The sequence below is a fragment of the Chrysemys picta genome, chromosome 1 (genome assembly GCF_011386835.1).
Source record: "Chrysemys picta bellii isolate R12L10 chromosome 1, ASM1138683v2, whole genome shotgun sequence".
NCBI classification, from domain to species: Eukaryota; Metazoa; Chordata; order Testudines; family Emydidae; genus Chrysemys; species Chrysemys picta.
Window position 1 is genome coordinate 72602258 of NC_088791.1, and position 26140 is coordinate 72628397.

The window sequence follows — 26140 nt, forward strand, 5'->3', positions numbered from 1 at the left end:
GGAAGGAGCGGGGGTTGGATAGGGTGGCGGGGGGGCAGGGATTCCAGGGGCAGTCAGGGGACAAGGAGAAGGGATGGTTGGATGCAGAGGTCCCAGGGGGGCCATCAGGAATGAGAGGAGGGGTTGGATGGGGCAGTGGGGGGCAGTCAGGCAGTCAGGGACGGTGGTTCCAGAGGCAGTCAGGGGACAGCGAGTGGGTGGGGAGGGTGGATGGGGCAGCAGTCCCGGGAGGGGCCATCAGGGAACAGGGGGGGTTGGATGTGACAGGAGTCCCGGGGGGGGAGGGGCAGATAGGGGATGGTAGCTGGGCCATGACCGCCTCCCCTAACCGACCCTCCATACAATTTCCGAAACCTGATGCAGCCCTCAGGCCAAAAAGTTTGCCCGCCCCTGCCCTAGATTGAGGAAAACTGATCTCCATCAACTAAGGCTCAGAACACTACCAGTACCGAGTCCTTTCCTTTGGGCACTTTGCAGCCCACACAGTCTTTACAAACTTCTCACAACACTGATGGCCCATCTATGTCAGAGGAGAATAGCAATATTCCCTTACCTGGATGATTGGCTCCCGAGGGGTCAATCAGCTCTACAGGTCCACTTGGTGAGCAACATCCAGAACTCTAGCCCTATTTCAGGGTATGTCTACACTACGGGATTAATCCGAATTTAGATAATTCGGATTTGAAAAACAGGTTGTATAAAGTCGAAATGAATGTGGCCACACTAAGCACATTAATTCGGTGGTGTGCATCCAAGTACCGGGGCTAGCGTCGATTTCTGCACCGTTGCACTGTGGGTAGCAATTCCATAGCTATCCCATAGTTCCCGCAGTCTCCCGCGCCCATTGGGATTGTGGGTTAAGATCCCAGTGCCTGATGGGACAAAAAACATCGTCGCAGGTGGTTCTGGGTACAGCCTCACCTCCTCCCTCCCTCCCTCCCTGCATGAAAGCAACGGACGGCAAACAACCATTTTCACGCCTTTTTTCCTGGGTGGGTGAACACTGCAGACTCCATACCACGGCAAGCATGGAGCCCGCTGAGCTCAAGACAGCAGTCATGAATATTGTAAACACCTCGCGCGTTCTCGTGGAGTTTATGCTCAGCCAGGACCAGAAAAACGAGGCGAGGAGGCAGCGCAGCGACAAGCATGATGAGGACATGGACACGGATACAGAAACCATGGGCCCCGGTGCTTTGGAGATCATGTTGTTAATGGGGCAGATTCTATCCATGGAACGCTGATTCTGGGCAAGGGAAACAAGCACAGACTGGTGGGACCGCATAGTGTTGCAGGTCTGGGACGATTCCCAGTGGCTGCGGAACTTTCGCATGCGTAAGGGCACTTTCATGGAACTTTGTGACTTGCTGTCCCCTGCCCTGAAACGCCAGAATACCAAGATGAGAGCAGCCCTCACAGTTGAGAAGCGCGTGGCGATAGCCCTGTGGAAGCTTGCAACGCCAGACAGCTACCGGTCAGTCGGGAATCAATTTGGAGTGGGCAAATCTACTGTGGGGGCTGCTGTGATGCAAGTAGCCAAAGCAATCACTCAGGTGCTGCTACGAAAGTTTGTGACTCTGGGAAATGTGCAGGCTATAGTGGATGGTTTTGCCGCAATGGGATTCCCTAACTGTGGTGGGGTGATAGACGGAACCCATATCCCTATCTTGGCACCGGAGCACCAAGCCACCGAGTACATAAACCGCAAGGGGTACTTTTCAATGGTGCTGCAAGCACTTGTGGATCACAAGGGACGTTTCACCAACATCAACGCGGGCTGGGCGGGAAGGGTTCATGACGCTCGCGTCTTCAGGAACACTACTCTGTTTAAAGGGCTGCAGCAAGGGACTTACTTTCCGGACCAGAAAATAACCGTTGGGGATGTTGAAATGCCCATAGTTATTCTTGGGGACCCAGCCTACCCCTTAATGCCATGGCTTATGAAGCCATACACAGGCAGCCTGGACAGGAGTCAGGAGCTGTTTAACTACAGGCTGAGCAAGTGCAGAATGGTGGTAGAATGTGCATTTGGCCGTTTAAAAGGTCGCTGGAGATCATTATTGACTCGCTCTGACCTCAGCCAAAGAAATCTCCCCATTGTTATTTCTGCTTGCTGTGTGCTCCACAATCTCTGTGAAAGTAAGGGGGAGACCTTTATGGCGGGGTGGGAGGCTGAGGCAAATCGCCTGGCTGCTGATTATGCGCAGCCAGACACCAGGGCGATTAGAAGAGCACACCATGAAGCGCTGTGCATCAGAGAAGCTTTAAAAACCAGTTTCATGGCTGGCCAGGCTACAGTGTGAAATATCTGTTTGTTTCTCCTTCATGAAAACCCGCCCCCTTTATTGACTGATTTTCTGTAAGGAACCCACCCTCCCCCTTCCCCCAGCTTGCTTTCAAACCAAATAAAGTCACTATCGTTTAAAAATCATTTATTTTTTATTAATAGATTAGAAAAAGAGGGAGGGAACCCGGGTGGTATTTGGGAGGAGGATTGCTGGGAAGGAAAAAGCCACAAAGAAAAGGTTAAAAAATGACAGCCTTTTGCTTGGGCTGTCTACTGGGGTGGAATGGGAAGGTGTACGGAGCCTCCCCCCCCGCGTTCTTACACGTCTGGGTGAGGAGGATACGGAACATGGGGAGGGGGGAGGGTGGAACAGGGGCTGAAGCGGCAGTCTGTTTTCCAGCAGCCGTTCCTGAACCTCCACCAGACGCCGGAGCAGCCCCAGCGTTGCATCCTTCATCCTCTGGTCTTCCTGCCGCCACCTCTCATCTCGAGCGTCTCTCCTCTCCTCACGTTGGTCCCTCCTCTCCTCACGTTGGTCCCTCCTGTCCTCACGTTCACTGACTTCTTTCCTATACTTTGAAACTGTTTCCTTCCACTCATTCAGATGAGCTCTGTCACTGCGGCTGGATTCCATAATTTCCGAAAACATCTCGTCTCGCGTTCTCTTCTTACGACGCCTTATCTGTGATAACCTTCGGGATGGAGGAGGGAGGCTTGAGGAATTTGCAGCTGCTGTAGGGAGGGGAAAAAGAGAGAATTGTTTTAAAAGCTACATTTTGCAGAACAATGCTTATACTCTTTCACGGTGACCAACACTGTTCACATTACATAGCACATGTGATTTCTGTGCAAGGTCGCATTTTGCCTCTTAATGCTGAGTGCCTGTGGCTTTGCTGCTAGAGATCACAGGTCTGGGCAACAGAATTCGGCTTGCATGCGGCCATGGTAAGCTTCTGCGCCCTCCTTTCCCACATACCAAGCATAGCTTGTAGAGTGCTGCAGAAGCCTGGCCAATCTCAGCCAGTTGGGGGGGGGGGGGCAGTGTGGGGGGGCTTGTCTGGGCCCCTTCAGGCAAGTAGAGTGCTGCGGTTTTTCTGTTAACATTCATCAGCAGCAGCAGAAAACAAACTAACCACCCCCCCTCCCGCCATGAATTCTCTGGGATGATCACGGTACCCCTCCCCCCACCGCGTGGCTGGTAACAGGGAAGATCCCTGCTAGCCAAACGCGAAAAACTCAGGGCCAATTTCCCATCTGCGCTTGGCTAACTGCAGGGAAGGATTTATTTTCCGCCACAGGCAAACAGCCCAGTAGGAACGGCCACCTCTGTCCCCTTAATTAAGTTCCCGTATTTCAACCAGGTTACCAGGAGTGATATCACTCTCCTGAGGATTACACAACAAGATAAAGAACAGATGTTGCTTGAATGCCAGCAAACACCGGGACCATACGCTGCCAGGCTTTGTCAGGCAATGATACCAGATTACTTGCTGCAAGCATGGCGTGGTCAAGTGTCCTACCATGGAGGAGGGAATAAGGATGCACTGCCCAGAAACCTTCTGGCAAGGCTTTCGGAGTACCTCCAGGAGAGCTTCATGGAGATGTCCCTGGAGGATTTCCGCTCCATCCCCAGACACGTTAACAGACTTTTCCAGTAGCTACAGACTTTTCCAGTAGCTGAACTGACCGCGAATGCAAAGTCAGGCAAAGTAATCATTAAAAACCGTTTGCTTTTAAAACAAGTTTTAAGTAATCATTAAAAACCGTTTGCTTTTAAAACAAGTTTTATATTTTAAAAGGTAAACTCACCTGAGGTCCCTTCCATGGGGTCAGAGTCTTGGGTACTGGCTTGGGAGGCTTGGGAGGGTACTTCAGTCAGGGTGATAAAAAGATCCTGGCTGTTGGGGAGAATGGAGTGCTGTGTGCTCTCTGCAAGCTCATCCTCATCCTCCTCCTCTCCCCCATCGGCAGAATCCTCAGGCATCGCTGATGAGACTATCCCCGACCCAGAATCCACGAACACAGGTGGGGTAGTGGTGGCAGCCCCCCCTAGAATTGCATGCAGCTCGGCGTAGAAGCGGCATGTCCGCGGCTCTGACCCGGAGCGACCGTTTGCCTCCTTTGTTTTTTGATAGGCTTGTCTGAGCTCCTTGACTTTCACGCGGCACTGCTCAGAGTCCCTATTGTGGCCTCTCTCCATCATGCCCTTGGAGATTTTTTCAAAAGTTTTTGCATTTCGTCTTTTAGAACGAAGTTCTGCAAGCACTGAATCCTCTCCCCATACAGCGATCAGATCCAGTACCTCCCTCACGGTCCATGCTGGTGCTCTTTTTCGATTATCAGCCTGCATGGTTACCTGTGCTGATGAGCTATCTGTGGTCACCTGTGCTCTCCACGCTGGGCAAACAGGAAATGAAATTCAAATGTTCGCGGGGCTTTTCCTGTCTACCTGGCCAGTGCATCCGAGTTCAGATTGCTGTCCAGAGCGGTCACAATGATGCACTGTGGGATAGCTCCCGGAGGCCAATACCATCGAATTGCGGCCACACTAACCCTAATTCGAATTGCTAAAATCGATTTTGGCACTACTCCGCTCGTCGGGGTGGAGTACAGAAATCGATTTAAAGGGCCATTTACATCGAATTAAATAGCGTTGTTGTGTGGACGGTTGCAGGGTTAATTCGAATTAAAGCTGATAAATCCGAATTAAAGTCGTAGTGTAGACCAGGCCTCAGTCTCTAGGCTTTTGCATCAATCAAAAGAAGTCTACATTGACCCCAATCCAAAGATTAGACTTCATTTTAGCCACTCAGGCTCTGGCAATTACAGAGTCTAATCTCCTCACAGAAAGATTCGCCACTCTGTCCAGTTTAGTCTCGACAATACAACACAGCCCACAAACAATGGCAATGTTTGCTCGTAGGCACGTGTCAGCCTCCACATTCATCACCTTTCATGCAAGACTGCACCTGAAGTGCCTTCAATGTGGCTAAGGTTGATGTGCAACCCAAACAGACACGGTCTCTCCAAACGCAACACAGAACCTCAGAAAGTTCTGGACTTTCTCGGGTGGTGGAAAGACCCAATGAAGGTCTGCATGAGAACCCCATTTTCACATCCCCCACCCTCAAGGATCCTCACAACAGATGCTTCTCTTCTGGGATGCGAGGGGCTCACCTCTAAGGGGCCATCGCCCAGGGCAAGTGGTCCATACAAGAGGTAATGCTCCAGGTGAACATTCTGGAGCTGAACACAGTTTGTTGTGCTTGCCAACACTTCCTTCACACCATCAGGGTAATGCTTGACAACAGAGCAGCAATGTATTATATCAACCAACAGGGAAGAGCAAGATCTTGTGCATAAATTGTGTAACTGGTGCATTTCCCATCGGATAGAAATCTCAACCATCTATCTTCCAGGCCTCCAGAATACAATGGCAGACTCCCTGAGCAGACACTTCCTTCAGGACCACAAATGGGAGATCAGTGATTCTGTCTTCCACAGCATCTGCCAGACATGAGGCTCCCAAGGAGCGGACCTCCTTTGTCAACCTAAACAATGCAAAATACCATATTTTCTGCTCCCAGGGAGGATACAGCTGCAACTCATAGGGAGATGTCCTCATGACACTGTGGCCCCTAACCTACTGTATGTTTACAGACCTCTTCCTCTAATCCTCAAGAAATTACTCAAACCATACCAAGAAAGAGCAAAGGTTATCCTCATAGCACCATCCCCCCCAAGATAAATGTAGTACTTGAACTTCCTTTACCTCTCTGTGGCAATGCTTCTTTGAATATCTCTCAGGAAGGATCTCTTGTCACAGAACTCGGGGGCCCAGATCCATCCTAAGCACTTCTCCTTGAACCTAAGAACATGGTTCTTAAATGATTCTCAGGCATGGAACTCATCTCTTTTTATGAGGTCCAGTCAGTTCTCCTATCTAGCAGAAAACCTAGACCTTGCAAAACTTACCTTCAAAAGTGGAAACAGTTCCACTCCTGGTGTTCCTGTCACTCTTCCCAAACCTCAGATGTTCCACTCTCCAAAATCCTGGGCAACCTCTTGGATTTAAAAATGCAAGGTCTGTCAATGAGCTGAGTGAGGGTACGTTTGGCCACTATAACAGCCTTCCACTCACAAATTGAAGGCTTCACAGTGTTTGCCCACCTTCCAACAGCTAGATTCCTCAAGGGCTTATACAACTTGTTTCTCCCCCGCCCTCCATACAGAATCTGGCTTTTCAGTGGGAACTCAGTTTAGTTCTCAATTCCCTGAGGAAACCTCCATTTGAACTTGTGTTAATAAATACAGGTTTCACTGCATCCCCATCCTTGCTTCTCCCCAAAGATCTCTTCAGAATACCACATTAATTAAGAGATACACCTGCCAGTGTTCTACCCAAAACCTCATGCTTCTAGAGAGAAGACCAGCCTACGTACACTAGATGTCAGAAGGGCTCTCGCCTTCTATCTTGACAAGATTAAGACCTTCCAGGCTTCTCCTAAGCTATTTGTATCACTTGCAGAGAGGATGAAGTGTCAACCTATTTCCATTCAAAGACCGTCAAAGTGGGTTTTGGGTTACATCTTAATCTGCTATGAATCCACTGGGATGGAAGCTCCTCATAGAGTGACAGCACATTCCTCTAGAGCTCAGTCCACATCTATGGCTCTACTCAAGTACATTCATATAAGAGAAGTGTATAGGCCTGCAATTTGGTCTTCCATTCATACCTTTGGCCAAGCATCCTACCTGCTTCCAGGGATAACTTTGGCAACAGTCCCCTGAACCATCTTGGACTTCCCTCCTTAGCACCGACCTCCTCATTGAGTTACTGCTTGAAAATCTCCTATGGTGGAGCACCCATAGGGACATTTACTTGAAGAAGAAGAAGGAAAAGTTACTTGAGTTCTTTGAAGTGTTTTGTCACTACGGGTTCTCCACCTCCTCCCCTCCTTCCCTTTGGGTGTGGAGGCTTTGCTTTACTTTTGAGAAGGAACTGAGTGGTGATGGGTCCACACCAGGGCCGGCTCCAGGCACCAGCTTACCAAGCAGGTGCTTGGGGCGGCCACTTCGGAGAGGGGTGGCATGTCCAGCTGTTCGGCGGCAATTCGGCGGACAGTCCCTCACTCCTGCTTGGAGCGAAGGACCTCCCACCGAATTGCCGCCACAGCTCGCGATCGCGGCTTTTTTTTTTGTTTGGTTGGGTTTTTTTGGTTTTTCTTTGGCTGCTTGGGGTGGCCAAAACCCTGGAGCCGGCCCTGATCCACGCCTACTTATATGCCCTAATTTGGAGTCATGAGGTGTTGCTCTGCACAGGTGTGGGCCTGCAGCACTGCTTTTCATTCTCCGGTTGAGAATGCACTGGTGTGTGCTCATCCTATGGTGGAGCATCCATAAGGACAAAAAATCTAAAAACTCAAGTTACTGTAAAGTAAGTAATCTCTCCTTTTTTACTGTGAGGCAGATTTTTTTGTGAGTGATATATCTGTGAGGAGCTAATGGATCCAGGTGGTGCCATAGGCACCGACTCTGGGGTGCTCTGCGTCCGCCGCCAAACAGCTGTTTGGCAGCCTGGGCACGCTCCGGGAGGGAAGGGGAGGAGTGGGAACATGGTGCGCTCAGGGGAGGAGGCAGGGAAGAGGCGGGGCTGGGGCGGGGATTTGGGGAAGGAGTTGGAATGGGGCGGGGCATGAGTGGGAAGGGGCAGGGCAGGGGTGGGGCCTCATGAAAGGGGTGGAGTGGGGGCAGGGCTGTGGTCAGAGGCGGGGTCGAGCACCCAGGGGAAAGAGGGGAAGTTGGCTCCTATTGGTAGTTCTGTATCCTATTACTTTGTTTGTCAGTTAGGGACATGTTATAAGTAAGAGCTTACTCATGCTACTCACGAACTATCAAGCATTTGTATCTGGTTATTTTCTGCACATTTCATTTTGAGGCCTTGGAAAAATAAAAGCATTAATCTGCAATTAGATCATTTCATCTTTCAAAATGTCTAGTTAAGGTGAAGTGTATAATTAGATGTATAAAATTGCATGCCATTGCCACCCACTCAGAGGCGACATGTGCTATTTTCCTTCCCCATTAAGTCCTGTACAAGAATTCTTTCATGGTATAATAGAGCCATGGCTTCCAGGGTAAATAAAAGTAACTGAACATGGTATCTCCATCATTATACTGGATGTTCTAGTATGATAAAATGGATGTTGGGTGGGTATACTGTATATCTAATATATATTAATAGAAGGAAGGTATTGATAGAAAAGACTCAGTAAGTTGTGTAGTATTCCCTCTGCCAAGGCAGGATTGTACCCTACAGTGTACTTTGTTGTATTTGCAAAAATTAGTTTCAAATATCTCAAATATTTTCTTCCACTGTATCTTTTGGGGTTAATTTTGCTCTTGGGGATGTGATCTTTGATGTTCCCCTATATAGTCAGATCTTCTCCATCACCTCGTTTTCCCCCACCCACCCAAAATAATAATAAGAAAACAAATGAAAATGTAAAAACTATATTGGCCTAGCTGAATTGTTGTCTTTTAGGCAACAGAATCTCATACATCTAGTTTAAAAGGAAACAACTCACGTTATAGTAAACAGTCTACTTGTTGCAACTAAGCTATAACACAATAAATGACTACATCATGTGAAAATGAAGTGGTAGTGAACTTTTTTTTTTCCTTTTAGTGTGAACACTAATTTTCAAGGGAGCTAATTAAAATCTTTATCTGATCCTTAGCTATGAGAAAGCTCTGCCTGGATGCACGTGATAAGTTCATAGCCTTTGGGATTTTTTTTTTATTGTATGATTTTGAGTTGTCATGACTAGAGGTGGTTTTTTTTTTTTTAAATTATCATAGACATTTGTTGGAGCAAACAGCAACCTCTCCTCTAAATGCTGTTGCTAAGGAACAACCATTTAAAAATGAAAGGTGTGTGTGCGTGTAAATAACGTTTATTTTAGTTCATCATGGCTGACGGGGTAGGGGGAGAGAGACACATCATCTCCCTCCTTACTAGTTAATGAGTTGTTGTCTTAAATTCTGTCCAACAGAGGGTACAGTGTATAGTGCTCAGTGTGATACCTTGGTAACTTGCAAGATCAATAGTCAAAGCTCTGAAAAAAGTATTGTTTTATCAGCTTAAAAAAGTCACACAGAGGTCTTTAGATACAGAGTGATATTCTGTATCAGTTGGACATCAGTAAAGAGCAATAAACTCTTATGTTGGGGTTATAGGCTGTCAGCTGATCACATCAGTTGACTTTAATATTTTCTAAATGAGCACTTACACAAATCAAGAACAGAGAACCTCAAAAAAAATTGCCCTTTTTCTGACAGCTTGTTAGTTTTATGTGTGCAGGTTTTTTTTCCCTTGTAGCATTAAAAAACAAGTTTTTTTTTCCCCATCTGCACAAGGGTCTTATACCAGCAGATTGATCATGTTTTTTGAAGTCTTTCATAAATTGAAGGTCACACTGATAGTTTAAGCTTGAGATATTGTGCTTTAGCAGCAAGTAAATGAGTTGATCGGTATGGAATTGGGTTGGCAAGGGAGGTCAGAATGTAGACTTACGGACAGGACCTGCTGCATTATAAAGAAATGGTGTAAAATGCATGTGCTTATTGTGTAGTGACCTACGGATTTATTTATTTATTACTGTATATTCCAGCATTTGTGCCTAGGGATAAAGCTTATGGGACATCTAAGCAAGAAGCTCTCTGTATATTCTAACCTAGCTATAGAAGAAAATCAAAGTTAATAACTTGAATTATAGTTTAAAACCAAAAATATTCTAAGGGGTAGGAGAGATCCCAATTAGGGGATTCCATCTGATTCTGGTTAATTGCTGACAAATAGTTTGTGTGTCTGTTATAGCCAACAGGTCTCTTCAGAATTTGATGGCAAATGCAGAAGGGACACTAGCAGATTTTCTAGAAGTGTTATAATCTATGTGACAATATTAAAAAGCTATATAATTTGGGGAACCCATGCTGACACAATTTTATAATCTCGCTTGCACAACACTGACACTTTTCTAAAAAACTATATACACTTTATCGTCCTATGACTCTTGAGAAGGAAATAGAGAAAGAGGGCCAAACTCTGTTATGTGTACATCCTGAAAAGTAATCAGTTAAAGTAATAGAGTTAAGAATTTTGCACAAAGACTCCTTTACCTGTAGTCCTGGTAGATATACTGGAAGTTAAGAAGAAGGTAAATATTTTCTTGGAAACAAGGATGGCTGATTCTCTTCCATGGCCTTAACACACAAGGTATTGTACAAGTATTCTATTGAGCAGAGAACATGAGTCACAGAAAAGTCAAATGGCCTAGAACAATGTGTGAGCATCAGCTGGGTAATGCTGAAAGGTAACACACAGATGTTGGCAAGAGAACTTGCAGGTCATTATTTTTATAGAGGTTCTTATAAACAATACCGAATACAATTTATATGAATAACACATACTCTGTAGTGGCTGCTAAGCAGAACAGGAACAGTCCTATTGCATGACAGCCATTCATGTGCAGCACTGGCTTTACTAAGAGTTAGCCATGCCACCAAGCTGGCAGGATCTGTGCTAAAGTTGTCTCTATATAAACGGATACAACATCTGTATATAAAAAAGATTATTTATTGTCTCTCATCCCTTATCTGCTACATCCTTTAGTTGCAGGAAAAGAGAGTGGGTTGGAGAAAATATCCTGCAGAATGTAATCCCAAGATGGTTGTTGCAAAGTTACTTGGCTGGTCCAGAGTTATTTAATCTCCCGAATAGGACTATATGTGCTTATGCAGTTCTTTCTGGTCTTATATTTTGGCAGGGGGACTCAGTACACCTGGTATTGGCACTCTGGTATCCTGCAATAATTTTTGCCAAGTAATGGAAAGGAAGCATCCCAAGTTAAAGCCATAAAAAATAATTTGGCACAAATGAATGTGCATTAATTTCAGTTCATGATTCATGATTGGGGCAAAATGCAGAATGCATTCTTCTCCCCATGCTTGCACAGCCTTGCCTAATCCCTTGATTGATCAGGCATCAATTTACATATCTGCCTTTGTTCAGATATAAAATGTGGTATAACTCAAACCTTGCCACTCTGGATGGGATTTTTCATATGTACAGTACTCTACTAAGCCTTCAAATTTTATAAAAATACAGGATTGGCCATTTGTTTCAATACAAAATATTGCAAAACACTTAGTCTCTGGAATACAAAGACTATACCAGAAAACTTCCCATGATAGTTTTTACATCCAGAGAATATAATTTCTCACTGTGCAGTTCTAGGGCAGAAATGACAATACTGACAAATGTTTCCCCACTGCATTATTTGTGGAGTCCATTGTGAACATGGTCTCTATTAATGCTACACAACAGCCCATTAACATTGTTAGTAGAGTTAATTGCAAAAAAATTAATGTGGAGACTCAACATTTGGCTATAGAGTGCATATCAAGTTTTGTAGCATCTAAATGTTTGTTAATATCCTAGCTATTATTGTACAAGCTGTGTACGAAAGCTATGGAAAAAGCGTACGGTGACATAAGCCGGATTTTGTTGAAACCTGGGCAGTTATCCAAAGTATCAAATAGAAGGGCAAGGAGGATCCGTTATATACCAACGAAGCCCTTATTATTTATATGTTTTGTGATTTTCATTTAGACAGGAGAATCATGTAATAAACTTTTTATATTGTCCCCAATTTAGTGTGGTGTAGCTTAAAGATTGTAGTGTAACTGAATCATAACAAAATATAATGTGATCCAAATAGCTGCGTGTGTCACCTCATGCATTTAGGTCAAGGCTGACTGAAAGCTCTTACTGTATAGGAACAGATGCCAGACTTCTTAGAGATTCTTGTCCCCATTGTTGAACAGAGATAAGTTTTAACCTGCCTCAGACTAAAATAAATGCTATTATGATGCAGGAGATAAATGTACAGTAGGCAATCAGATAAAAGTTGAGATGATTTAGTATATTTTAGAATTATAATAATATTTGAATTTTACTTGTAGATTAATGATGCTTCCTGAAACAATTCTGTATTTTTATGGCTCTAACATCTTAAACTAAAAAAGGAACAGTGCAACACATCGTATAGTATTAAAATCTGATTTGAGAAAGGATTGAAAAGTTTAAAGGAGGTGTGAATATTGGGTCAATTCATAAGCTCCTTGCACTGGGCTAGATTGTGTTAACTGCACACACCACAATAGAGGGTGATGCAGAGAAAGAATTTTTATTCTGAGCAAGAAAATTCCTCTCAGATTCCAGGTGTGCAATGAAGACACACCTGCTGCTTACACCCTTCCTCTCCCCTCCAAAATACTCTATCTCCCTACATTCTCCATCACCACTTGCAGTTCCAGGATGCTCTCTGTCATTTTGGCTCACAACTTCATTTCCATTTTTGATCGCTGTCCCTTCTCCTTCAACATTAAAACTGTCATTGTTTTTTTCCCCCCATAACAGCTTCACCAGAAATCTGTCCTTCATCCTGAGTCCAACCCCCAAGCCCTTTGTCCAGGTCTTGATCCTTTTATTCACCTTAGCTACAGTAACTTCCTCTGCTCCAATCTCCCTGATCCTTACTTTACTCCAATGAACCAACCAATCAATCCAAAATTCAGCTGCAAAACTGGTTTACCTTGTTCTCTGTTCTAAACCAGTCTAACCCCTCTATTATATACAGGGCTTTGGAGCTGTGCTCCAGCTCCGGCTCCGCTCCAGCTCCAGGCAAAAACCTGCAGCTCCACTGCTCTGGAACTGCTCTGCGCTCCAGCTCCGGGCTCCGCTCCAAAGCCCTGATTATATACCTTTGCTGTCTTCTCCTAGCATTCCTGATCAACTTCATGCTCTTTGTACTTGCTTTCAAGCACCTATAGAATTTCTCATTACTACCTCTTGGTACTAGTCTCTCTTCCCTTTCTATTTTATCCCCTTTGCTCTACTCAAGTTGTTCAACTAAACCTCTCCCTCGTCTCCTTCCATGCTTACCTATTCTACAGACTCCCTGTGCCTGGATCCCCCTTCCTGACCATACCCGTCAAGCTTCCATCCTTTCCTCCTTCAAGTCTGTTCAAAACAGTCTTTGGTGAGACCCAATTTTTCCCTTGTGTGTATGTTTTAGAAATAAAAAAAGCCTCCTAAAACCCTCAAAGCTTTGTAACCTTCAAGATAGATTAATTTACTAACTTCAGTAGCTGCATAATCCATTACTGTAGCCCTTGTCTTCCCATTCTCTTATCATCCCAGTATTTATCCCCATTCTTTGTTAGATTTTTTTGGTCTTAAACGGCAACCTTCTTGGAGAAGGTATGTGCTCTGCATTGTTTGTAATGGCTCTTAGCTCTTCCACTATAAAAATTGTTCCAGCACCCCTGCTTTGGCCCATTGGGGTTTGGTTTTTTGTGTGTACTGAGAAAATATATAGGATACACAAGTTCAACCACTAGCTGTTGAATGAAACCAGTCTGGATTTTTTTTTTTTCAATTAAACATTTTTTGTTGGAAAATGTAGATTCATCAAAACTGAAGCTTTTTGTGGAATTTTTTTTGGCCAAATAGAATTCTTGTTTTTCAGCCAATCCAGTTGTGGAAGAAACTAGGAATGTCTCATTAAGTATCTCGGCACCGGTTGGCAGATACCAAATACTCTGTTTCACCAAATTTTCCTGTGGACACTACTGTAGCATAAACATATTTTTGTAAGCATTCAGACATGTTAGTTTGACTATCATTACATCATGTCAGCATGAGCTCATTGTGTGGTTCACCAGACCTCTTTTTTGGAAGTCTACAGAGAATATTTTCCTCTTGCAGAAAAATTTCAACTTTTGTAAAATCTCTTTCTCAAGTTACATTGACTGTGTTAGAGATGTTGGGAAGTTACTCGGGCTAACACACACCTATTTATTCTAGTCTTTACAATGCAACTGAAACTATGATGGTCTTTAAAAAATTCTCAAACATCTTCAGATTTAAATAAACACTGCAGTCTTCATATGCAAGCAAAACAAGGGAATGCACTGACCTCTGTATCCTTCTAAGAGGGAGTAAGCACTGAACTGCCCTTCTTGGGTCTGGATAATGAAGTCTACTGTAATCAACTGGTAACAAACATTTTGTTTCAAACTGTGGAAATGGCCAGTCAACGTTTTTTGTTTGTTTGGACTGAATTTTTTTCTAGACAAAGTTTAGACTTAATGTTTGATTTTACCTACATCTTCCAGTGCTGCTATTACTATCCTGTACTAGTTGATCACAGACCTTTCTAGATAAGAGAGCCTTTTCCTGCCCATTCATGATGACTCTCTCTCCTTCTTCCCCTGCCCTTGAAAAAAGACACTAATTGTGCTAGGAGGCTGTCTGAGGACCAGGATCTCAATGAAGAAAGGCTAGTTCATTTTTTTTTAAATGGACTGCCTAAGCCACTAGCTTGAACAGGTATTAATGAATCTGAAAATTTGGATACAAAATGCAAATGGAAAAGATTTCTGCATGTGATTTGTATTTATACAAAAGATATGTCAGAACTTTTTCCATAAAGAACCGTTGGTATTCGGCAGTTTGCTACATAGCCCATCAAAGTGCTGATAGATGCAGTATTGTATAGAAATTTAAGGACTATATTCAGGTGTTCTATATGCATCATGCAAATAACTGAGAACTGAGAGTGAGAAGTATTATGAGAACAAAGCATTTAAAATCTGCTAACACTGCTGTATTTCATAATGTTGTAGGATACCAAAAACATCTGCTTGATTTTTCCTGCTGCATTTTGTCTCAATAGCCAAGTTTGCATATATTTAGGCTTCTTTATTTCATTATGCAGAGTATTATGCATTGTTCGTCCAATAAGTGAGGCACTCATTTTGTAACCCAAGGGACTTGTTCTTGGCGATCTAAAACATCTCTTTATACTTACAAATACTTGTTAAAACATGGATCATGTTTCACTATCACTTCTATTAATAATCTAAAATGTACATTGTTGACTAAGTTATCTATTTCTTCCTGACTCCCCAAAACTAACTCCTGTTGGTATCAAAATATTGCTGTAAATAGAGTTTTCACACAAGGAAGACTCTTAAACAAATAGTACTCACCACCTAAGGTTTGCCCACCAGTTTCCATTATAAGACCCTGTTTTCAGTTGCTTATAACTTCACCAAGTTTAACCGTTGGGATGAAATTTTCCATTCTGGATGTCTGCTTTAGGCTGAATTTATTATTTATGTAGCCCATAGAATTATTTTGCTAGCTATTATATCCTACTAATCCAGCCAGCCGTATCAAATAATATGTTTCTCTTTCTGAATTAATCCATTTCATTCTTGTATTTTATCAGTATTAATTCCTTTGAATTTAGGATGTGTTGAGGCATATGATATGTGTTTCCTCATAATTATACATAAGTTTTGCTGAAATGCAAGAAGCCTATTGGCCTGTAAAATCCAGTAAGATCTGCTATATAGCAAAATGTATAATCAGTTAAGAGTATGTCAGCATAAAAGCTGGTAACCTTTGGCACAGATAAGAATGGTCCCTGAACCTTGGGGAACCAAAGGGAAGAACTATACACATCACTAAACAGGTTTATCTGGCGTCTACAACCAGTTGGTACCGCAGGGTAAACCACAACTTGAAAGTCACCAAGAGAGCCTAGATTGCAGTTTTTGGTGTGAGATAATCCTTATTAATATATAGAGAGTAAGTGTCATAAGCCACTAACCTATAGGATAAGGGTACCCATAAATTTCTTAGGGTATGGAAATAAAATTTGGGTATAGTAGGTTGGGCCTGAATTACATAGTGTCAGGATCCTATAAAATACCTTTTAGCCCTCTTTGAGCGATTCTTCTAGTCTTTAGCTCTTTCTTTAGTTCTTCTATATTCTATAGACTACCTTTTTATCCACCTATCATTCTATCTTCTATCACGCTATCAGCTCAGCTTGTGCAGTATAGTATTACTACTCAACATTTCTAACTATTGGGGGAAGCCAGAACCATCGCCAAAACTTCACCTCCTATTACCAGGTCTTCAAGGAAGGGTGTGAGTATGTTAAGTTAAGGAACTTAGAGTATGTCTACACTACCCGCTGGATCGGCGGGCAGTGATCAATCCAGCGGGGATCGATTTATCGCGTCTAGTCTAGATGCTATAAATCGATCTCCGAGTGCTCTCTCGTCGACTCCTGTACTCCAGCTCGGCGAGAGGTGCAGGCGGAGTCGATGGGGGAGCAGCAGCAGTCAACTTACCACAGTGAAGACACAGTGGTAAGTAGATCTAAGTACGTCGACTTCAGCTATGTTATTCACATAGCTGAAGTTGCGTAACTTAGATCAATCCCCCATCCCCACCCAGTGTAGACCAGGGCTTATAATAAGAACGTTACCATCAGAGGTTTTGGAATTCTTTTACTGTTTTGCAGTTATAAGTTTCATATCATTTATTATTCTTTTGTTAATCTCAATAAAGTTTTTATCAGTTTGGTGTTGTCCTCAGTGCAAGTGTTTTTGCCAAGCACCCCGAGAGTCCTCTCCTGATATAGAACTCTCTGAGTTCTTGAACCCTGTAGTCTGAATTGGACAAGAACCTATAAATCTTCTAGTCAGATGCAATCAGTGGCGAGCCATAACAACTAACCTATCAAATTCAGGTCAACATTTATTAATTATTATTATTATTTTATTTCAGACAAAATGGTGCAGCTGTTTCCAAGAATGAGATTAGGGAAAATTAGCAGGGACTTGAAATTTGGAAGAGGGGTGGCCTTTGTGTCAAGAGTGTTGTTCTTTGACATCCCTGTAAAAATCCACCCAAATTTGGCCAAGATATATTGGAAAAATTGCAGTGTGCGCATGCTCAGTAGAGACTTGCTAGAGCTTAATAGCTAAAATCTCTGAAGATTCTGTCCAAGGAAGCATGCTCGAGTCTCTCACAGCTCCTAGCATTGACCCCATGGAGCAACTGAGCATGATCTATCCCCTCAGAGATCTTACACACGACAGGACTGCATGCTCCATCCCCACAGAACAACTGAGCGTGCTTCAGCCCAGGGCTACGAAGGCTTTCCCTGTAATGGCTGTTGCCAGATGCTCTGGGCTGGAGTAGGACAAGGCACTAGAGGTGAGAGCAGGGAGTCTGTCTCTTCTGTGTTCAGTGCCTCTACCACAACTTGTTGGCACCTGGGTAGTGGGAAGAGGGAGGTGTCTAATTTGAATGCAGAAGAGAGAAAAGCGAGACTTGGGTGGGGGAGGGGGGAGAAGCAAAGAAGTAAGTTGGGACAAGGAGCTTGGGGCAGGGAAAGTGGGAGAGGAGGGGAGAAACTGGGAGTTGGAGGGGGAAGACTGTGATGGTTTGGATAAGGAGACCGGCAGATGATGGGGAAAACAGGGCTGGGTGGAAGAGAGATCTGACAAGGAGCTGTGGTTCAGAAGAAGAAATGGGACTGTCTGGGCAAAAAGACTGGGTTCTTGTTCCATGGAGGGGGTGTGGTGGGGACTGGAGATTGGATGAGGACCCTGGGGAAGGAGACTGGCAGGCATCAGGGTGGGGAGAGAAGTGGGGAGAGACGAACCAGATGAGGAGCAGGGGAGGGCTGGGACTGGCTGGGCAAAGAGATTAGTACTATGTGTAGGGAGGAGGTGAGACTGGGGCCTGGATCCATAGTGTTTATCTTGTGAGTGCCTAGAAAATCACTGGAATCCACAAACTGGAGGTTAGGTGCCTAGGGTCCCTATGCAATGAATGGAATCCATAAACGCCAGCGTGCTAGGTGGGGAGCTGGCTATGTCAGCCAGTGGGAGATGCTGGTGAGAGGAGTGTATCCTAAGCTCCAACCCTCTCATGAAGTGAAGTGCCTAAGTCTGTGGTGGAGGGAGGTACTTATCTGGTCTTGGGATCCATAACTGGGAACCCCTCACCTGGAGTCAAGTGTCCAAGGTGTTTCCTGTGAGAATGGCTTAGGCATCTAACTCTACACTACATCCAGGGGGTGGGGAGGAGGAGGTGACCTCCCTTATAAACTTTAAACCAGTAGTTATGGTGCTGGGCTAAAGGCTATAAAGGAGGCCTCTTTCTCCCACCCTAAATCTGGGATTCAGGCACTTAAATCCATTTGTGGATCTGGGCCTGAGCATCAGGGGGAGGGGAGAGATTGGGACTTGAAGAAGGAAACGAGAGATAGCTGGGTAAGGAAACTGGGACTGGCGTGAGACATCTGAGGACTGGAGACAGGGACTTGGTAGGCAAGGAGAATAGGACTGGGCCAAGGAACTTTGTGTGGGGAAGAGACAGGACTGGGACAGGGTGGAAGGAACAGGGCAGAAGGGCTCAAGCTTGGGGAGTGGGGATGGGAACATGCAGAATCTGTGCCCACTAGAGCACATTCCCCTCCAAAGCCTAGAATGAAACCCAAGACCCCTGAATCTCACCATTCTAGGAAATAGCTGTGGAACTCACGGGCAAAGTGTGTGTCTCATCCCCCTCTAGTGTTGGTCCTCATAATAAGCTACTACTGCTATCAGTTATCATTACCTCAAGTGGCAGAGTCTGGGCAGTAGATTTAAAGGTTCCAAACCTGTTGATAACCGATGTGGGTGTCAGTACGATGCCTCATGATGGAGTTTTCTATTTATTTATTTTTTTAGTTTTCTTCTTTGAATCTCAGAAATTGCACACAAAATAATGTTAAAACATGATTAAAGTTACAAAGTCAAGTACTCAAAAGTTAGGAAATGGCAGAATTAAGGATGCCTCTGCTTAAGTGGCTCTGGAAAAGCTAGATTTGAAAGTAATTATTTCCCAACCGAGGATATTCTTTGAAGATTCACATGCATCATGGGGAATTTTGAAGAATCCTGGATTTATACATAATTCTGTTTTGTCATTTTATCCCCCCCCCCCCCCTTTTTTTTTTTTAATACTAAACTGTTCTTTTGAAATTTATACTGGCACAGAAGAAAAGAGGATATTTTCAAGCATCTAAAGAGGAGTTGAAGAAAATAGTCTAAAGCTATAGAAAATATTTAGAAAATATTTAGCAATATCTCTAAGCACAATCTCCTGTTTTTTCTGCAATTTTAAATGTAATCCTGTGCTTTCAGTGATTTTTAAGAAAGTGCATTTAATGTCTTCTGCTACAATTGTTTCCAAGACCTTGCAAATATGGAAAAAGCCTGAACTTCACAATAATGTGAAAAAGTCACTTACTTTTCTGTGCTTCAGTTCTCCATCTGAAAACTGAGTAGGACACATCATTTCTCCTGTCCTTTGACTGCCTTGTCTATTTAGATTTCAGTTCAGCGACTATCTCTTATTATGCATTTGTACAGCACTAGCGCAGGGGCATATAGTCATAACTCTAATGTTAATAATATGCAGCAAAGGCTATTTAGCTCTTTGGATGCAGCACCCTAATGTGGACTTGCATCAAGGGACCCGTTTGCCTGAAACACCCCACCAACTTCAGTAGGTATTGATCTGGGGGAAAATTGGTTCTACTAAATCACTAGGTGAGGTGACTCATTTACCCCACCTGAGGTCGGATGTAAGGTGTGGGTGGAAATTTAGGAGTAGCCAAGACTGTAGAAAAAATTTGAACTGATCTTTGTTACTGCTGCATCTTTGTCCAAGTGGGTTAGCCAATATTCAGGGCCTTGCTGCGTTGTTTCATTAGGAGGAGAAATTGATGATGAGTAAAGTCCTGTTTTCCTGACCCCAATTGGAATAAGCAACAGCAGGGAGTTTTCTTGCTTATCACTTCCAAGCCTGCCTTTCCACCCTCACTCATGCCTTCTTTTCTGCCTTTGTCACCCACGCCCCACACAGAAAACCACAGCTGCAACCAAACAACCTCCCAGCCCTTGTGTTCACAGTCAGTCCCAGGGAGAACCCTCTCACTCTCCCTGAGTTAGTTCTTGCCCGGGTCTTCTCCTGTGGCACAGTGTTGGGGAGGGAGGGGGGGAGGTCTGGTTTTTCAGGTATCTTATTCCATAAATAACTGCTCCTTCCATTTGGATGAATGAAGGGTGGCTCACATGCCTATAAGCTTTAATGAGGTCTATGATTGCCTACAGCTCAAAAGACTTGCTTGCTCTCAGTCATTAACACCTTCCAGCATAACATTATGTTGTTGTGGTTGTTTTCTTTGTTGATAAAGCTAAACCAAAGGAAGACTTTCCATATTGTGTGAACTGTGTTTATAGAGCAGATTGGAAAAGCCACCTGCTCAGAGGGCCAAATTCTATAAAGACTGATCCAAAGCCTATTAAAATCAATTGGAGTCTTTTGATTTATTTCAGTAGACTATAGATCAGTCCCCATAATCTTTACCCAGAAGAACTCCCATGGTAATCAACTGAATCCATTAGGTATATTAACTGAGTAAGACCTGTGGGCTGTGGCCCAAAACAAAGTGTTATTCCTGCAGAGCAAATTCTTCTATCCTCACATTTTACAGTAAAGAGTTTACTCAACTCTGACTAAAGTAAGGACACCTGGGATTCCTGTCTTCAGTTGCCACAAGTTTCCATTGACTTTTCTAAAGTCCATATCAGCAAAGCATTGTGGTGAGAGTGATAAACATTCACATAATTTTGGTTATGTATTAGGGCCTTTAATCTCAAACAGGCAGAAAGAGGAATGAATCATCAAGAAGTTAAAACTATGGAATCATTCTCTCACATGTTTATCAGCTGGCATACAAGTATCTCATTGGTGTGACAGCACTAGAATGGCAAATTCACCACGTCTGCCTCAGTTTTAAAAAGTGCAGAAAACAAAAAATATTGTCACATTAATAAATTAAATAAATAAAACCCCATGTGTCAATGATAAAGAGTATCAACATAAAGAAGGAAGAAATTTCTTTATCCAAGGTTCATTTTTCTAGATCTTATGATTGATTATCCTTTGTTGCCACTCAACCTCTCACAATCAAGAAATGAAGGGGATAGAACAAACCAAGAATAATTAATGTGTTTTCTAAACAGAAGTTTGTTGTGGGCAAAGAGATAATAGCAAATGCAAGTAGAGAGGTGCCAGACAGTGTTTAAATGGAATCTCTCTCACTTTCTCTTTTTAAAGTGAAAAAGAAAGGGGAGCTTGAGCAGTGAAGAATTTAGAACCTGACTGGTACATACTTCACTCGAGATTTCCCTGTGAGCAGAAAACTGCATTGATGCCGATCATATAAGGTATTTTAAAAACACCAACAAATGTTTGGTATCCTTGTGGATTTTGTATAGCTTGTGGTATGTTTTAGTGCAAGATACTTTTCTATAGAGAAAATTATTATTTTTTCTAAAATGGCTTTTTCTGATTTCAAGGGTATGTCAAATTAGTGGAGGCGTATTTTTATGGCTCTTATGTTGCTATTTCAGATTGCAAGGATAAGCAAAAAACAATCTGTATGCATTTGCTGACTGTTCAAATATTTCTTGCATTCCTTTGACTTCTTTCACTATCAACTTATGCTTCATCAAATTCAAAGTTGTCATGGTTCATTATCCATAGATGATCTTGAGCAGTCTTGCATCATAAAAAAAATATGCTGTGGCATCTGCCTTTGAGCTTTTGTGCACCACTGTACATATCACTTCTAGGCAAGGTTATCTATCTTTGATTTAACCTATGTTTAATATACAGTATTGATGGGTACAGCAGGATGTATCATTGTTTTACATATGTATGTCTCAATCCATGGAAACTGTATACATTACATTGTTATGAACAGTGTAGTTGTGTTTATAAAATGTCTGCTTTATTGTTTTAGCTAATGAGTTTCATCCAATTCAATTATTTCACAGCTCAGAATCTTCATTAGCCAATCAAATTGCTCCCTCAGTCTGTCATTTTGAGTTCTTGTACTGAATGTAAGAGAGTGTTTTGAAGTTAGTTGTAATTGAATTATGAATAATGATCTTTTTATTCAGTCCCATGTTTTCTGAATATTCAGATTTTAGAAACCATAAATGAATTCCACAATCCTGACACTTTATATTATTAATATTGATTATATTAATAAAAGTTAATTATGTCCAGACACTCAGAATTATGTTTAATGAATTGAATAACCATAGAGGAAATAAAGATTCAAGTGGTTACTAGTTTAAAAAATACCTTTTTAAAATGAAAACTTATGTACTTAGATAATGGTAAATAAATGCCAGTTCATGCTCTTTTGTATCCTACAATTCACATGCTGAATGCCTTTGATTAAGGATGTTTTGAGGTTAACATTTCTCTATGTACTACTTTGATGGGGTAACATTTTAAATTTAATCAGATGTTAACTTACTATTAAAACTGCATTCATTACTTCTGACTACTTTATCTGAAAACAGATGCTTTCAGTAGTGCCATTCACTACTAATTCTTTTAGCTTTGTTTCAATGCCTCTTGAATTAGTAAATGTTTGAAATAATATTGTCAAGGCTACTTCCCCACTTTCAACTTTAGGGTACAAATGTGGGGGCCTGCATGAAGACTTCTAAGCTTAACTACCAGCTTAGTTCTGGTCCGCTGCCACCATTCTCAAAAACTAATTCCCTTCCCTGGGTAGCCTTGAGAAACCTTTCACCAATTCCCTGGTGAATACAGATCCAAACCCCTTGGATCTTAAAACAAGGACAAATTAACCATTCCCCTCCTTCCTCCCACCAACTCCTGGTGAATACAGATCCAACCCCCTTGGATCTAAAAACAAGGAAAAATCAATCAGGTTCTTAAAAAGAAGGCTTTTAATTAAAGAAAAAGGTAAAAATCATCTCTGTAAAATCAGTATGGAAAATAACTTTACAGGGTAATCAAACTTAAAGATCTCAGAGGACTCCCCTCTAGTCTTAGGTTCAAAGTACAGCAAACAAAGATAAACACTCTAGTAAAAGGTACATTTACAAGTTGAGAAAACAAAGTAAAACTAAGACGCCTTGCCTGGCTATTTACTTACAAGTTTGAAATATGAGAGACTTGTTCAGAAAGATTTGGAGAACCTGGATTGATGTCTGGTCCCTCTCAGTCCCAAGACAAACGAACTCCCAAACAAAGAGCACAAACAAAAGCCTTTCCCCCCCCCAAGATTTGAAAGTATCTTGTCCCCTTATTGGTCCTTTGGGTCAGGTGTCAGCCAGGTTACCCGAGCTTCTTAACCCTTTACAGGTAAAAGGATTTTGGAGTCTCTGGCCAGGAGGGATTTTATAGTACTGTACACAGGACAGCTGTTACACCCTTCCCTTTATAGTTATGACAAATATGAACTGAAATAATTGGCTTTATGTACCCAAGTGTAGTTTATTCTTAGTACACTATACACAGGTACTTCTGCCTACTACAGCCCAGGGATTTAGAGACACTCGGGTGACATTCTCCCCTAGGAAGTCATAGCACAAGAGAAACATTAGATTCCCTATATTGTTACAAGCTTGATACAACTTTTGATTAAAATACCGTAGTATGCACCATTCCTTCTGACTGTTGAAAGATATTTTCATAGTCTGAAGTTATTTTCAAGACTTTTGATGTATGTCACACATTATTCATATCACTTTTTTCTTGCTTACATTGCAAGGACTTCATTTCAATAGAGCTTCATGCTGCTTGTGTGTGTATGTGTATGTGTCTGTGTCTGTCCCCTATGAAAATAATACACTTACAAAAGCTTAGTATTATTTTTCTATTTGTAGAGGGGGGTCCCAGTGAAGCTAAGTCTTTCAGTCCATCTGTGACCTTAGCTATGTCTCTTGTTTTGCCAACAGCCTGTTTTATTTTCAGTACAAAAAATTCAATACAACTTTTTGCAATTTGTAAGAAAGGGGAGGAGAGATGGAGATTGGAAAAAAAAATATCTTCTTACTCCCCCAACACTTTCTCACACAGATACTGTTGAAAATGAATCTTGATTGCAGTAGGAGTGTGTTCATTAGGATGATAAAGATTAATTTCCATCTCTGTGTGCAATCATATGTGTCTCAGTCATGTGTAGCTTCTTCTGGGAATATGAACTACTTCTCATGAATGTGTCTGGGAGTTAAATAAGTCAGCAATGTTTAAATCTGTTCTCATAGATAACTCATTCTAATTGAAATGAGAACTGGCAAACATTTTGGGATCTGAGAGCTGAAGTTCCTATTTGAACTGTGGCTTCCAGGACTTGCACTCACATCTGACTGTGTTTGAACCTGGATTGCTACTAAACAGCTTACCCACGAATACCTGTGATTGACAATAAGATACGTAACTAAGAACATGGAATAGAATAAAGTTTCCTGTAAAGTAAATATAAAGTGGAAAGTACAAATGGAACAAAACTATGTCTAGGCATATTTCAGAAAAATCTATAAAGGGAATGTTGGGACTGAATGGGCTGCACAAATCCACTTCAAGCACTTTAGCAATGAACTCTAAATGTCTGCCAGGTAGCAATCACCATCCCATTCTTTCTTAGCTGAGCATTCCGGCATTGCGTTTTTAATAGCATCTTCTAATATTGATAATTGTGCAATGTGTTACAAGTTATCAGTAAAATTTTGATTAAAGGGAATTATCTACTAAGATCTCAATTACACAATGGGATCCATGCAGATGGACAATTATGCTGGCACAAAATCCACTGGACTTCACTGGGATCCTATTGCATGATCAGAGTGTGTATCTTTCAAATTACAGATTATAACATTTTGTATCAAGTGACTTTGGAAACTTTGGATAAACTCAACCTTTGGGCCAAACTCTTCCCTATCACAATTACCTTGGCCTCTCCAGAAATTCAGAGTGACTCACCAGAGATGTAAAACCACCTTATCAGAGCCCCTGGGGATTCTCATACTTTAAGAGGAATCCTCAAATGGCATAGAGCTGTCAAAGCAGGCCTACTTCAGCCCACCGGCTCTGCCCCTGTCATAGGTGGAATACGCAGGAGAAGGCGGGATAGCCAGTGAACCACTATGCCCTAGTGATTCCCCAGTTATTGGAATGGCCCCTTTGGGACTAGTAGCAATACGAATACTGCGTACAGATGTGGTCTCCTCATCTCAAAAAAGATATACTGGCACTAGAAAAGGTTCAGAAAAGGGCAACTAAAATGATTAAGGGTTTGGAACGGGTCCCATATGAGGAGAGATTAAAGAGGCTAGGACTCTTCAGCTTGGAAAAGAGGAGACTAAGGGGGGATATGATAGCGGTATATAAAATCATGAGTGATGTGGAGAAAGTGGATAAGGAAAAGTTATTTACTTATTCCCATAATACAAGAACTAGGGGTCATCAAATGAAATTAATAGGCAGCAGGTTTAAAACAAATAAAAGGAAGTTCTTCTTCATGCAGCGCACAGTCAACTTGTGGAACTCCTTACCTGAGAAGGTTGTGAAGGCTAGGACTATAACAGCGTTTAAAAGAGAACTGGATAAATTCATGGTGGTTAAGTCCATTAATGGCTATTAGCCAGGATGGGTAAGGAATGGTGTCCCTAGCCTCTGTCTGTCAGAGGATGGAGATGGATGGCAGGAGAGAGATCACTTGATCATTGCCTGTTAGGTTCACTCCCTCTGGGGCACCTGGCATTGGCCACTGTCGGTAGACAGGATACTGGGCTAGATGGACCTTTGGTCTGACCCGGTACGGCCTTTCTTATGTTAATTGCTACAACTTAGAGCTGCCCACAGGCTTTTGTGAATTTGGTGCTTTTGGCCCTAAAATCAGGAGCCCAAAGCTAAACAGTCTTGAGAATATGGCCTCTTGAATTCAGTGAAGTTAAGCCTGCTTATGTCAGAGCTGAATATGTTCCTGTTTGGCAACTCTTTTGCTTTCTTCTTAACAGTGTTCTGTAGCCCATTGA

General features: G+C 42.6%; 1 protein-coding gene across 22 annotated transcripts in view; it reads left to right on the top strand.

Moving 5' to 3' along the window:
* Positions 1 to 26140, top strand: part of SYT1 (synaptotagmin 1) — a 510915-nt gene that overhangs the window by 93310 nt on the left and 391465 nt on the right. For 12 of the 22 annotated variants that reach the window (XM_065559631.1, XM_065559651.1, XM_065559576.1 and 9 more), the window contains one exon: positions 21393 to 21502. The exons of the other annotated variants lie outside the window; for them this stretch is intronic. The gene's annotated coding sequence lies outside the window, so the exon portion shown is untranslated. The remainder of the gene's footprint in view (positions 1 to 21392; positions 21503 to 26140) is intronic. 22 annotated transcript variants of the gene reach the window in all.